We start from the raw sequence: 15,000 nt of genomic DNA, 5'->3' as shown, positions 1-15,000 counted from the left end.
TGTGTGTGTGTGTGTGTGTGTGTGTATGTATGCATGCGTGTGTGTGTGCGTGTGTGTGTTCGTGTGTGCGTGCGTGCGTGCGTGCGTGTGTGTGTGTGTGTGTGTGTGTGTGTGTGTGTGTGTGTGTGTGTGTGTGTGTGTGCGTGCGTGTGTGCGTGCGTGCGTGCGTGCGTGCATGTATACTTGTATATATATTACAAGTGTTTGCATTTATGTCATTCAATATTTGATATTTATGCTATAGCATATAGCTCAGCAGATATTGATTGCACCAATCCAAGTGCCCCGTATTCACCACACTCAACTTGCCTTCACTTTAGAAAGTCTCTTTTCCTTTGTAAAATACACGAAGACCAACAGTTCTTCGTAGCACCCACGGCGGTCCACTACAACACACTGTCCCTCGGCTCAAACCCCGCCGAAGCCACGGACAGCTGTGCGTGATAGCTTTCCCGGGTTTTGGATTAATATGTGATGACCTCAGCATCACGCGCTGGTGGATAGAGGGCAGCTGAGCTGCATTTATCATTGGTGGCACAGCAATAAGCGGATTCTTTTTTTTAATCTGACAAACGTGCCAGATCGTCAGTACTGTTTCATAAGACCCAAAGAATTTGATATTACTTTTCATCCATATCTGTTGAAGTATCTTCCTACTTGATGTTTTCATATTCACACTAAGAAGTGCATCTAGTCTTCAATCGTTCTGGTCTCTGGAATTAGACCTGGAATAGTACCGCTTACAGATGTGTAGCGATCAAGTCGGCGATACTGATATTTCGCTCCAGGAAAGTACAACGGGACAGGGCTTAGAGAACAAGACAGTTGTTTGACAAAATTTTACTTCACATGTGATCTTTCCGTACAAGAAGGAAAACCAGGTGCATAGATAAGTGAAGTGTCTTGCGCGTTCGGTTTGACTAGACATAATAGAACGGTGGATAAATCGCACTATAGTTGGAAAAAGACAAGAATCTTTTTTAACCAAAAGCAGGAACATGGGCTCATGTGATGAGGTAGCGAAACTTCTAATGAACTGAAATTACAGCTACATTGTATGTTGAATCTTAGATAGTTTGTAATCCCGCAGAAGCTAGTCACTGGTATCATTATTTCTTTATACTTGGGAAACGGTCTGAACAATGGCATTTGTACTAATCAGTCCCACATACAGTCAACAATACAACATTACATTATGGCAACATCTTCATCTTAAACTATGATTGGCTGTTGCCTTGGGCGTTCATGCTCAACAGCCAACCAGCGAAGCTTTGACGAGGATGTTCCCATAGTGTGAAGTACCCGATATGTGGTGACAGTTGTTAAAATAGACTACATATTCTTAAATAAATAATAAATAAATAAATAAATAAATAAATAAATAGATAAATAAATAAATAGATAAATAAATTAACTAATTAAATAATAAATAGATGAATGAATAAAATAGATAAATAAATAAATAAATAGATAAATAAATAAGTTAATTAATTAATTAATTAATTAATTAATTAATTAAATAAATAAATAAATAGATAGATAGATAAATAAATAAAACATATGGACTCAGGACTCCTGTAATGTAAAAGAAAAGAATATATACACATATAAAATTACATGGACATTAATCTCAACTAAATCACCAAATGTCCTACATTCATTCTAATATAAAGGTAAATGGTGAAGAAAGCAATAGGTAGTTTAAGTTGTGGCACTCTGGAAATGTCAATACAGGGATTAGAATTTCAGACTGGAAAAAAATCTCGTTATATGATTCTTTATATTCATGAAGAAGTAGCTAAAATAGATGCTTAGAGCATTGCTATAAAATTGTGAGAATGCCTAAAGCTAGTAATAAAAAGACTAGAACAACGAGACATTACTTATCATATTCTTTGGAATTCTCTGAAATGTACCAAATCTCAAAAGGGCGTTGCAAGATCTGCAGAGAAAAATGGCTTAGAGACTTAGCATTCAATTACATTCTAATCCTATACGTGTTGATGTTATTTCTTTTATTCTTCAACAAAAAGGAAAATTATGATTTTACAATCTGAAGGGATCTAAATTTCGTTTACTTGTCAAAGATTTTTTAAAGAATAAGAGTTACGGAAATTAAGATGGATTTCTCTTTACCTGTGTTTATTAAATCACTTCGACTGACAAGATGCCTAAGAAATGAATAAAATCACCAGACGGAAGGCAAAATACAAGAATGGGGACACCGCAAGAGACCATAAGGCCTACACTAGGCAGTTCCATGTCCCTTGTCACCTGTCGTTCCTTTCCATAAAAGTTATCTAATATTCTCTTTAAATGAACAATTTCTTTAGTGCTTATTAGTTGATTACTAAGTTTATTCCATTCATTAACTACTCTATTAGTAAATCAGTTCTTGTCTGTTTCCTTCTTAAGCCTAAATTTTTCCAATTCAATTCCATTACTACGAGTCCTGTCTTGCAGTCTTGATATGATGACCTTGCCTAAATCATCCGGTAAGGAAGGCATGAAAGACCTGAACTAGACACAGCCTAATTTTTTTTTTTTTTGTAATTCTACAACTCTTGTATTCTCTTTACTATCCTTCTCGTTACATTTACATTTTCGTTCTTGATTTAATTCGTATATTGTTTCCCTTGCTCTCTCTTTCTATACTAAATTATACTCCTTTATCTTATTCTGTGTTGTTTATTTATTGTGATTTTTTACCTCTTTTTATTCCATTTTATGCCATATTCTCATATTTCTTTTGAATATCTTACACACTTCCCCTCCCAATTCTCTTTCTCTCCTCTAAAGCTCTCTCTTTCTCTCTGTGTCTCTCTCTGTCTCTCTACACACACACACACACGCACATGCACATGCACACGCACGCACACACACACACACACACACACACACACACACACACACACACACACACACACACACACACACACACACACACACACACACACGACTCGGTAGCGCGGTTGATAGAGTACTGGACTACCAGTACGGAGGTTCTACAGTATCTGGTTCGAATCGTGCCCAGGGCCGAAATTAATTCGGTATCGCTGCGCGGGTGTGTGTGTGTGTGTGTGAAAGGTCATAGCATTACCCATAGATCGGTCATACGAGCTCTGAGCTCTCTTCCGGGAGGGAAATAGCTGTCGATCACGAGTCCAACACGTGATCCAAAGACCAAGGTGAATACACACACTCACACACACACACACACACACACACACACACACACACACACACACACACACACACACACACACACACACACACACACACACACACACACACACACACACACACACTTAGTCTTTTCATGTTAAATGCATGAGAAGTGGTTCAACCTCCAACCAAATCGTTACATCTACATTTAGGCTGATGTCAAAGCCTGGCTATGTCAGACGAGAGGATTAGAAAAAGGAATCAATATAAAGCGGTTCCGCGGCGGCTGACCCGCTTTGCACCCGCGAAGTGGCTCAACCCGCTCGTCTGGCTAGGGCATTTAGTCGTCAATAACCAGCGTTTCTATCCTTAAGAATAATATCACATCGAAGAGATGTAGATGAAGAGGTGAAGGAAATATGTGAAGAGGGTAGGAGAATGGAATAGAGTAGAAGTTGAAAGTGATCAGTATTCATTTTTTAGTTTATTTTTGTGTAAAAGAAAATTATCTCAAGTCGGGGCGTAACACGTGAAAAAACAAGACATTTGATCCGTAAATCTGTCTTTTTTTTTTTTTTTTTTTTTTTTAATGTTTTTGACGTTCATCCACTCGACTAAAACAAACAATAGATGAAAAGATCAGATATGAACATGAAAGCGCAAAGGGATATATTTCACGCGGAATACACAAAAAATTTTACACTGATTTTTTTCTTCTTTCTTTTGTGTAACGTAGACAAAGGGATCCGATTATGGTGCAGAATAGCAATGTTCCTGGTTGGATGGATGGACGGGTGGGGGGGGGACGGGCGGAGGGAATAACGGACAGAAATCGTTTTTTGGGTAAAGATAATATTCGGTAAAAAAAAAAAAAAAAAAAAAAAAAAAAAAAAAAAAAAAGGATAGGATTACTATGCTTTCCGGGTCTCCAACTTATATAATTGGAATTGGTGAATGATAATAGATGGCTGATAGGATTGAGGTCTGAAAAAAATTGGCTACTTTACTTTAGGAATATATATAATGAGATGATGTCATTTTTTTTTTTTTTTGCATCCGACCTAGATATGGATCAAAAGGTCTCCTGTCGGCATGCTCCGCCTTTGTAATCCTTTGTAATCCTTTAACACTTGTTGAAATAGATTGCTTAGAGTAGAGTTTCCCAACCTTTACCGACCATAGCATCCCCTGTTGTCATGTCTAATCAGTCCAGCACCCCTATCTTGTTATTAGAAGGACAAAAGAAAGTGAAGTGTACTGCTTGAAGATTTATTTTCTTGATTCCTTAGAATTGAAAAAAATTGACAATATTATTTGTAGAAGAAATAAGAACACCCTAGAAAAATAAAATAGCATGGAAAAAGTCAAATATGCACAACTAGGTAATCAATGATACAAATATCAATGTGATTTTTGTGTTCATCACTTCTCAGCACCCTCCTTATGACGTCATGTCGTTGCTTTATTTCGAAATGAACTGATCTATTGTTATTTTGACTCTGAGTAGGATTATGAGTGGAGTAAATATTACAAAACATGTCTGAGGTGGAAGCTGGGGTCGAAGTGGAGCTGTGTGGGGTAGAAGGAGAGTGGAAGAAGTCTCTAAGTTAGGTTAGGATGGGTTAGGCTAGGTTATATGTTAGGTTAACCTATGTTAAGCTATGTTAGGCCAGATCAGGTCAGGCTAGGCTAGGCTAGGCTAGGCTAGGCTAGGCTAGGCTAGGCTAGGCTAGGCTAGGCTAGGTTAGGCTAGGCTAGGCTAGGCTAGGCTAGGCTAGGCTAGGCTTGGCTTGGCTTGGCTAGGCTAGGCTAGGCTAGGCTAGGCTTGGCTAGGCTTGGCTAAGCTAGGCTAGGCTAGGCTAGGCTAGGCTAGGCTTGGCTACTTTGGGTTAGGCTAGGGTACGCTAGGTTAAGTTAGGCTAGGCAAGGATACGCTAGGCTAGGCTAGGCTAGGCTAGGTTAGGCTAATGTAGGCCAGGTTAGGCTAGGTTAGGCTAGGCTAGGCTAGAATACGCTAGGCTAGAATACGCTAGGTTAAGTTAGGCTAAGCTAGGTTAGGCTAGGCTAGGCTAGGCTAGGCTTGGCTACTTTGGGTTAGGCTAGGGTACGCTAGGTTAAGTTAGGCTAGGCTAGGCTAGGCTAGGATACGCTAGGCTAGGCTAGGCTAGGCTAGGATACGCTAGGTTAAGCTAGGCTAGGCTAATGTAGGCCAGGTTAGGCTAGGTTAGGTTAGGCTAGGTTAGGCTAGGTTAGGTTAGGCTAGGTTAGGTTAGGTTAGGCTAGGTTAGGTTAGGCTAGGTTAGGTTAGGTTAGGCTAGGCTAGGCTAGGATAGAATACGCTAGGTTAAGTTAGGCTAAGCTAGGTTAGGCTAGGCTAGGCTAGGCTTGGCTACTTTGGGTTAGGCTAGGGTACGCTAGGTTAAGTTAGGCTAGGCTAGGCTAGGCTAGGCTAGGCTAGGCTAGGATAGGCTAGGCTAGGCTAGGCTAGGATACGCTAGGTTAAGCTAGGCTAGGCTAGGTTAGGCTAATGTAGGCCAGGTTAGGCTAGGTTAGGCTAGGCTAGGCTAGAATACGCTAGGTTAAGTTAGGCTAAGCTAGGTTAGGCTAGGCTAGCCTAGCTAAGCTAGGCTATTTCAGGTTAGAAAAAAGGACATAGCTGAAATGCAGAAATCAGATTTTCTTCACAAAGGCACTTGTGGGTAGGAAATCATCCATTTTCTATTTTTGGTGGAAAGGAGGCTTTCATCCTATGATCTAAAAGCAAATTTTGATTGATTTGGAGTGGCGTTGAAGTTGGGAATGAGTGAGGGAGGAGTGTGAAAGGACATTTAAAATGTGTAAGGATGGAGTCACGTTGGGTTAGAATATAGGAATATGAAAAGTATGCATATATGATCTTTCCACGCTTGATAAAAACATCCTCGATGTCGACATGACGTCACGTCGTCCTTAGACATTCTTTGGATCCGGTCAGGACGATATGACGTCACTAAGCTCCGCCCACCTTCACGTGGGCAGACCTCTTGTCTTTGGATTTTGGGGATTGTGGTGATTCAGGAGCGAGCAAAAAAAAAAAAAAAAACGCAATTGAGGAATTTGCGTTAAAGTTTTCAAAGTGCGAACGATGTGGCAATGGTACCAACATTTGGCTTAGAGCGGACACGACTGAATTTGTTGTCGGTTTTTCTTGCACAAGTTTTTTTGCTTTACAGGAAATTCCTGTCAACTTAGTAGGATCGCTTGGGAACAGCAAGAACTATATACAAGTTGTGAAAGGATATTTTCCTCGGCTGAATGAGCCTGATGCCAAAGATTAAAGATATTTTGACAGAGACATGAACAATTCCCTTTGGGATACAAACCCAGAGGATTTTTTTTTTAGATATATAAGCAAAAGAAAAAAAAAATGAATGGATAGAAATACAAATTTCCAAACCTTTTTCGTCAGATTATTGGACGATTGATTTATACACTTTTCCGACCTCACTCATTGACTCTCTCTCGCTCTCTCTCTCTCTCTCTCTCTCTCTCTCTCTCTCTCTCTCTCTCTCTCTCTCTCTCTATATATATATATATATATATATATATATATATATATATATATGATATATTGTCTCCGTCTCTTTCTGTCTCTCTGTTTCTCCTTCTCTGTTTCTCTGTCTCTCTCTTTTTGTCTCTCTTTCTGTCTTTCTGTCTATCTGTCTGTCTGTCTGTCTGTCTCTCTCTCTCTCTCTCTCTTTCTCCCTGTCTCTATTCCTCTCTCTCTCTCTCTCTCTCTCTCTCTCTCTCTCTCTCTCTCTCTCTCTCTCTCTCTCTCTCTCTCTCTCTCTCTCTCTCTCTCTCTCTCTCTCTCTCTCTCTCTCGCTCGCTCTCCCTCTCCCTTTCCCTCCCTCCCTCCCCACCCTCCCGGTAAAAAAAGCCTTATTCAGAATCATCCTGATCTGAGAGGAGGTACGTAGGCTGATCGTGACCGGCCGAGGATGTGAAGAGATCAGCAAGTTGCGAGCCACGAGAGACCCGAGTTCAAAAAGAGGAACTGGTGCGACCCTTGTGACGTCTGTGACGAGGTCACGTCACGTGATGACGTAGCGAACATGCTTTGGCCAAAGATGTCGAGTATCGCTTTTTTCGCTACTGACGGGGCACCACGGAGGTAAGTAAAATTGATCGGAATGGAATATGGGACCTTGTAAATAACGGGTTAATTTAGGAAAGGCCCGTGGCTCGCACCCCCAAAAAATCTTTTAGTATCATCCGTAGTTACAATGACTAGTGATTTTTTTTATTATTATTCCCACATGTCTATGAGGTATAGTTTGATTTGATAGCCCTTGCTAGGTGGTAAGTTAGTGCTAGTAATTACTAGTATATGATTACAAATGTGTGCCACTGAATTGAACAAGGTTTTGTAATGGTAAGAATGGTAGGAAGAATTCCAAGCGGTATGGAAAGATTTTTCAATGTAACACTTTTTTTTTTTTTTAAATAAGAAAACGAAGTACTTTCTTCGTTTGACTAAAATCTTCCCCCAAATTATTCAACACAAAAAATATCTCTAGTAATTCACGAAATCATTTTGGTTCTTTTAAGAACTGTTTCTGTTATTGCCCTATAATTTTATTTTATCATAGGAAATCTTCTCTGTGCATTCATTAATACTTATATAAACACGTGTGCATTTACATGTGTACGTTTGTGTGAACCCACTTACATGTATGTTTTTGTGGATGATACTTTTATTAATCTCTTCCATTGACATATATGTGAATTTTCCTTTACCAAGATCAGAATTATTTTCTGTTTGTGCCAAATATCCTAGAATTTTTCATTGTCTTTAGTACATAATTATATATATTGGTAGCCAATCCTGTAATTTCATATTTTCATTTGGAATCTCATGCTTTCATGTTAAAATAGATTACCCATGACAACCTAACCTTAGGATAAACACCTAAGCAAGATGCTGTAACGATTATAATTTATTTTATATTATTTGTTTTTGTTTTGTTATCATTTGTCTGTCTGATTTTCATTTATTATTAGTTATATGTCAATTTATTATTATTTACTATTTACCTGTTTGTTTATTATTTAACTATAACTATGCATTTATTTATGTATTTTATTTGTTATTTACATTATTATAGTTTTTATTATTGTTATTATGATTTTTTTTCGCATCCGACCTAGATATGGACCAAAAGGTCTCCTGTCGGCATGCTCCGCCTTTGTAATCCTTTGTAAAACCATCCCTAATTTACCTTGTTTCTGCTCTTTATATTCATTTACTTTAAACAGACTTAATTTTCTTAGATCAATTTCATTAGACTCCATGCACAAAGATTCTCATATAAATATCGCAAAATATGTTTTTAAAGCCTGTAAATTTAAATCGATATTTTCAATACATGGTCCGTCCTGGTTGCGAGGCTGTCCCTTGGCTTTCTTGAGCAAATAGGTCTTCGGAAAAATAGAGGATTTAAGGGAAGAAGGAAGCTTTGAGAGGACAATCTAGAGAAGTGTGCTGGCCCGACCGACTGGCTGAAAGCCTACCTGGGAGCAGAGGTAAGAAGTAAGAAGTCATTTTCAATACAATTACTTGGAATTGTGTGGTCACTGTGGCCAATATTCCTGTGTACCGTTGCTTCCAAATAGGTAAACTTCTATCTCTGAGATGCCTGAACTAGGTTAGTTTTATACAAGATTCAGCTATTATCTCTACATTCAACCCGACAACCTCATTGCAGAAGTCATATTTCTTTTAGTTTTCATACAATTTCATACTCGTAGTTTTCATTCAATTCCATACTCTTTCATACAATTTCTTCTCATGTCCTCGGGATTTTCTTAGATCATCTGAAGAGTCCTCCATGAAGAGATTCCTTATAGAAGGAATCTTGAGGATCCCAGTCATGTCAACTCTGGTTCCTTTAGAGCAGTGTTTCTCAACCAGAGTTCCCCGGAACCCTAGGGTTCCGCAAAAGGTCCCTAAGGGTTCCGCAAAAGGTACCTAAGGGTTCCGCAAAAGGTCCCTAAGGGTTCCGCGAGAACAAGTGAGATAACTTAATGCACTTTTTATTTTCTATTTAATTTCATGTACGTAATATAATTCAACACGCACGACATATTCTTGGTTATTGTAATAATGTAATATAGACATCATCCTATCTAACCTATTATTACGATGAAAATAAAATGAGAAAGATATGGTATATGTTTTTGTTTTTTTGTTTTTTTGCACAGGGGTTCCTTGAGATATGCAATTTATTTCTAAGGTTACACAAGGGTAAAAAGGTTGATAAACGCTGCTTTAGAGACTAATCTAGCAACTTTTCTTTTTTATAATCGTTTGTTATATGTTATGATCTTCAGTGTGGGCATTAGTGTTGTTGTTTGTTGTTGTTATTCTTGCTGTTGTTGCTGCTAATGTTGTTGCTGTTGTTGTTTGTATTTACTGTTATTGATTTTATTGATGTTGTCTTGCTGTTGCTGTTACTATTGTTGTTTTTGCTGCTGTTGTTGCTGTTGTTGTTGTTGATGTTGTTGTTATTGTTGCTGTTATTGTTGTTGTTGCTGTTGTTGTTCTTGCTTTGGTAGTTGATGTTGTTATTGTTGTTAATTACCATTTTCTTTCTTGAGGCCCGGCCAAATGTCCTCTTAATGTCCACATATATATTATGCTGAGGGCTAAATTGCGCAAACCATCCCTTTGCCTCTCCTGCAGTAATTATACTTCCTTCTCCACATTTCTGCACGCATGCAATTGCGTCTCTGATATATGTTGCAAGTACGACATTCAGATGCTCCCATTTCCTGCATATGTTGCCCTTTAATGAACTTAGTCTTCTTCTGCATATGTATATATATATATGTATATATATATGTATATATATATATATATATATATATATATATATATATATATATATATATATGCAAAGTAGACAATAAGTGAACACTCGAACGCGTGTTCTTATTAGCATATATATATATATATATATATATATATATATATATATATACATTACATACACTGAATGGTCCCCCGTGAACATATTTTCATCTTTTCAACCACATTAATTCACTTTAATTCCATACCATTACAGCAAGACTAACGAGGAGCTCGATGGAAGCATATATACGGAAACTGATACGTGGTCAAGCTAAGGACTCGAACCCAGCTCAGACGTAACAAGTGACAGTGACTTAGCCCATTGCGCTATCAAGATATATATATATATATATACATATACATACATATATATACATATATATATATACATATATATAGACATATATATATACATATATATATATATATATATATATATGTATACTCAGTTCTTATTTCCTACACCAGTATTCTTCCTATCATTTACCTTCAGTATTTCTCTTTTTATGCCATTTTCTTTCCCATCATTAGTTCTCCTCAGTGCTCTTGTGTTCTCGATGTCATTCGCCCTCACCACAGTCACGCCTCTTCCAGCACTAATTCGAGTTTAATTAAAAAAAAAAAAAAAGGCAAAAGAGATGATTAATGTTATCCGCCGAAATCAAAACATCGCCTAATCCATCTATAGAGGGCCCATTTTTATCGTGAATGTGTTATTAATCGATTTTACAAAACAACAAGGAAATTAATGAGTTGCAGTGCATATTTGTGCTGCTCCATCTTTTCAGTACTTGTGAGAAATGTGCCTTGTCCTGTTCATTTTGAGTGAAGCATTAACTAGAAGAATGGCAAGCTCTTGGAGTTAATTTCTACATGTTTTTTCTCGAAATAGATTTATGAACAAATTTCAAGAAGGGAAGCGATAAGTAGGCCGGTTTGTTTGTCACTAAATATTCTTCTTCAGCTGAGATAAACCGCTTCACTATCTAGATCTTGATTGGTGTTTGGTGTCACTTTCTGCGAGTATTATGGCTGCCATCTGCTTAGGAAGTAATCACTCTAGTTTTCCAAAATTATTAGTCTTTCTAGATACTGCAAACTACCTCCTACCTTCACAAAAAGAGAAAGAGAGAGAGAGAGAGAGAGAGAGAGAGAGAGAGAGAGAGAGAGAGAGAGAGAGAGAGAGAGAGAGAGAGAGAGAGAGAGAGAGAGAGAGAAAGAAAGAAAAAGAGTGAGAGAGAGAGAGATAGAGATAGATAGATAGAGAGAGAGAGAGAGAGAGAGAGAGAGAGAGAGAGAGAGAGAGAGAGAGAGAGAGAGAGAGAGAGAGAGAGAAGAAAAATAAATCAAGAAAACCGCAAAAAATTAAAAAACCGTTCATATGGTTATCTGTTTTGCATAAAAGCTCTCTTCGTCTTTTTTTTTATTTTTTTTTCTACTCTTCTTTACAAAGACATGGATTCTTTGGCAGATCAAGCCGATGATATTTCCATCGTCTTAATTCGCTTGTCCTTTATCTTGTACACACTTCATATCATCAACGATATGATAAAGGCTTCCTTTCGATCAAAAGAATTAATCTTTTTAATATTTCGTCTCTGGTGACCAGCGCTTCTATTCTTGAAAAAAATAGTTGAAAAATATTCTCCTTTGAGTAGAAATTAGTCTCGCTTCATAAGAAAGAAATGCTACGTGACAGTGGTCCAAAGGGGATACACTAAAATTTTTATATTATTGAATGCATAAGACCTATGTCAACAAGTACCCAAAACGGTTCAATTAGAGTTGATATTTAAGATAATGCAATTGTTTGGAGAATAAATTGTTCAAAAGGATATTGAGGAATTTTATCCAATAAATGTGATTTATCCTGAATCTGTTTCAATCCGTTGTCGGAACTTTGAAATTTGTTTATTGAAGGGAAAAGAAAAATATTTCCTTTCATATATGAAGCACAAATATATCTGTGAATGACATCTGCTCTAGTGGCCTAATCAGAAGCGTGCAGGTCTCGTAATCACTTAGGTATGGGTTCGAATCCCGCACCTCTCTGCGATTCCCTGCTGTGAGTGTTACTTGCCTCAACAGTCCAAACGCCTTGAATAAGAGTCGATAACTTGAACCCATCTTTGAAAGCTAACTTCTGCAGTAAATGATTACCTTTTTCATCAGGATCGTTCGTAATTGTTTGTGTAAGGTGACGGGAGAAGGTAATTGAATTTTGTAAATTTGGACAAGAAACCTTTTATGAAAAGTCTCCCCAATAACAAATGAGCATCATCACTGTATAGCAGCAATTTTCATGAGAACAACAAATCAATGTGAATTGATTTTGTTCTTAAAGAGGTTCAGCGTACAAGATGTTCATTTATTAATACACCTTAAATAGGTTAGAATCCCACTAGAAAATCACCATCAATTCACTAATGTCAAGAATTTGTTTTAGATATCTCGTTTTAGCAAACATTGGATGCTATTATTCCCCTGAAGAGTGAGGGGGAATCCCTGTTATTATTCTCGCTAATGTATAACATATTTTGAGCTTCTTGAGATTGTATATATATTTTCAAATTAATCACTGGGGCTCTCCTAAGCTGAACAGAATCCTAGACAAACATTCTAAACTGATACGATGTTCTATAGTTGTAACGTCTCTGTGTACCATCTTGATATTAGAACCAAAAAGGCGTCAAAATCTTCGAGATACTCTCTTCGATATGACGTCATGTCGTTCTTGTTGAACAAGATCCCTGAACCACAAAGTACAGACAAATAAAGAGTGATTAAGGGTGAGTGGTCAACTGTAGTAATTGAGAAGAAAATACAATAGAGGAAGTTGTATATATATATGATAAGGACAAACCAAAATGATATAGCGCTAGGAAAGGTCAACATCCCAACGGGGATTTTGTTTATGCAAGAGATAGCAATTATGACGTAGACTAAACCAATATAAAGAAACTTACTAATGTAATTAAGTATTGGAAAGAAATGTAATTAAACATAATTATGTCAAACATGTTTTTAATTATGTTATGAACTTAAGAATAGGATTATGAAAAGTATAGTATTCTCTCCTAGTTCTATTTTCTACTCTGTCGTTGCAATTTGTCTGTGTGTGTATTCTAAACATGATAGACGAGAGCTTTTGGATGTCCACAATTTTATTTTACAGTGGTTTTCTGCACACACACACACACATACACACACACACACACACACACACACACACACACACACACACACACACACACACACACACACACACACACACACGCACACGCACATACACACACACACACACACACACACACACACACACACACACACACACACACACACACACACACACACACACACACACATGGTGAAACCATGGTGAATCACACATATATACGCACGCACACATATACACACGTACACATACACATGTGCGCGCACACGCATACACACACACACACACACACACACACACACACACACACACACACACACACACACACACACACACACACACACACACACACACACACACATACACACACACACACACACACACACACACACACACACACACACACACACACACACACACACACACACACACACACACACACATACACACACACACACACACACACACACACACACACACACACACACACACACACACACACACACACACACACACACACACACACACACACACACATGTACTGTACATATAGATATACATGTAGATACAATGAATGTGAGCTCACGTGGGTGTGTGATCCTGCGTGTGTATTGCTATGGATTAACTGTCCACTGCAGCATGCGAGGCTGACATCAAAGGGAGAAGGGGATGAATGAGGGGAGGCACCTACAGAATGATCTGGGCGTGACAAATCACTTCTCTACTCAGAGTGTATCCTTAAAAAAAAAATGAAATGGAACAAACAAAATAATAAGTAAATAAATAAGATAAAATAGATAACATCAAACTGAATAGAATTGAATAAAGTGGAATGAAACAGACAAACGGCAATAGAAAACTAGATTATCCTGGTAAAGTAATCATCGGTATGCGAAATAGACGACTTATAACTTAAGTGAGCAATTGTCTTGAAGATATTACTGGATGTTTATCATTGCCATATATTTCCGGATTTACATGTTTAGCTTATGGAAGCATCCTCTCTTACTTAAAGATTTTAACAGTGGCTTAATCATTATAAATCTAAACTGGCTAGTGAGATTGTTTAATGTGTGTCTAAGGGAGGGTAGAGTGCCGGAGGACTGGAGGAGTGCCTGTGTAGTTACGCTTTACAAGGGAAAAGGGGACAAATGTGAGTGTAGTAGTTTCAGAGGGACCAGTTTGTTGAGTGTAGTTGGGAAGGCTTATCGGAGAGTTTTAATTAAAAATATTAGGAGAGGAACAGAGGGAGTGATTGGTGAGGAACAGTGTGGGTTTAGGAAAAGTGGAGGTTGCGTGGATCAAATTATTGTGAGAAGGTAGATATGTGAGAAAGCTTTAGGAAAACGTAAGAGTGATATTTGGGTCTTTATGGATTTGGAAAAGGATTATGACAGGGTAGACAGATAGGTACTGTGGGGGGGGGTTACGGATATATGGGAAAACTGTTAAAGGTAGGGTATTGGATGTTAAGGGTAGTCAATAGTTTTTACGAGAGTAGTGGAGCCTGTGTTAGAATTCGAAATGGAGAGAGTTCATGGTTTAAGGTAAAGGTGGGACTGCAACAGGGATGTGTAATGTCGCCATGGCTGTTCAATGTGTATATGGATGGAGTGATGCGGGAGGTGAATGGACAAGAGTCTGGAGATGGTTAAAGAAAATGGAGGAAATTGGAAGTGAGTTAGATGTTGTTTGCTGATGACACTACGCTTGTGGCAGGGTCAGAGGAGGGATTAAGGGAGTTAGTGACGGACTTTGGGAGGTTATA

At 38.0% G+C, this 15,000-nt stretch overlaps 1 protein-coding gene across 2 annotated transcripts in view; it reads right to left on the bottom strand.

Moving 5' to 3' along the window:
- Positions 1-15,000, bottom strand: part of LOC143039906 (phospholipase A2-like) — a 259,558-nt gene that overhangs the window by 177,925 nt on the left and 66,633 nt on the right. The window contains exon 1 of one of the 2 annotated variants that reach the window (XM_076210267.1): positions 310-428. The exons of the other annotated variant lie outside the window; for it this stretch is intronic. The gene's annotated coding sequence lies outside the window, so the exon portion shown is untranslated. Of the gene's footprint in view, positions 1-309; positions 429-15,000 lie in introns of those variants that run through there. 2 annotated transcript variants of the gene reach the window in all.

This window comes from Oratosquilla oratoria, chromosome 2, assembly GCF_046742065.1.
Source record: "Oratosquilla oratoria isolate Oo_2021 chromosome 2, ASM4674206v1, whole genome shotgun sequence".
NCBI classification, from domain to species: Eukaryota; Metazoa; Arthropoda; class Malacostraca; order Stomatopoda; family Squillidae; genus Oratosquilla; species Oratosquilla oratoria.
This window is presented reverse-complemented; position numbering and strand designations above follow the sequence as displayed.